Below are 1024 nucleotides of genomic sequence, written 5' to 3'. Positions count from 1 at the left end.
TTAACCAGTTAAGAGACCTTGTACAAGTGTCCTACTCCTTGTGGGGTTCAGCTTTCTCAGCTGTGTCTAAAAGGACTGAGTCACTGAGACGCATTTTTTTTTATATTTATACATTTACCAACTCAGACACCACATAAACCCATATAAATAAATAAATTCTAGATTTTGGAAAACTTACTGTAAGTAATTAGACACACTTGATCCGGATTAGTTTTTCCTATTAATAGAATAAATAAAAATGCAACATTAGGAATGTTAGTTTTCCATTTGGCACATAAGGTTTAATTTTAAAATGTGTCTCATTCTCAGAAATTTATAAGCTGTAGTGTTTTCAAAAATACATAACATTTTATACATAATGTTATTCATGTATATATATATGTATATATGTATGGCCTTATATAGTTATCTATATATATCTATATATATCTATGTAGTTATATAGTTATACATTTTTTAATTTCTAAAAATTTATGACATACACATATTAATATCCAACAATTATCTTTGGAAGAAATCTTTTGAAACATTATATGCCATACTTTAGACTATTCAATGTTGAATGGTTGTTGATGCTTACAATTTTATTAAATCTTTATTGTTTTTAAGGATATTTTCAGTCATATGTTAGTAATCATCTATGCTATCTTTAAGACTTTAAAGAAAGGGCCAAAAATTATCATTTCTCAACTTTCTGAAGAAATTGCAGGTATGTCTTCTGATGGAATTATGTTTGATTAACTCCAGATGAAGTTACCATTCCAGACATTCCCAATTATGTAATTGACATCTATGCAGATTCTTGGATTCAATTTTATTTCATCGCTGGAGACCTCTGAAGTGCTTCATTCATAGAGCCATGAAAAAAGTAAATATTTGAAACTGGTGACTCTTTATTAACAAAATTATGACATATTCTTAAGTCAGTGTTGATTCCAAAATTATTTTATATCATTATTGTATTCGTTATGATTACTATTATTATTCTGAACCATCGTGACCAAAGGCAAGTAGAAAAAGTAAG

The sequence above is a fragment of the Rattus norvegicus genome, chromosome 15, assembly GCF_036323735.1.
Source record: "Rattus norvegicus strain BN/NHsdMcwi chromosome 15, GRCr8, whole genome shotgun sequence".
NCBI lineage: Eukaryota > Metazoa > Chordata > Mammalia > Rodentia > Muridae > Rattus > Rattus norvegicus.
Note: the sequence above shows the minus strand (reverse complement) of the source record.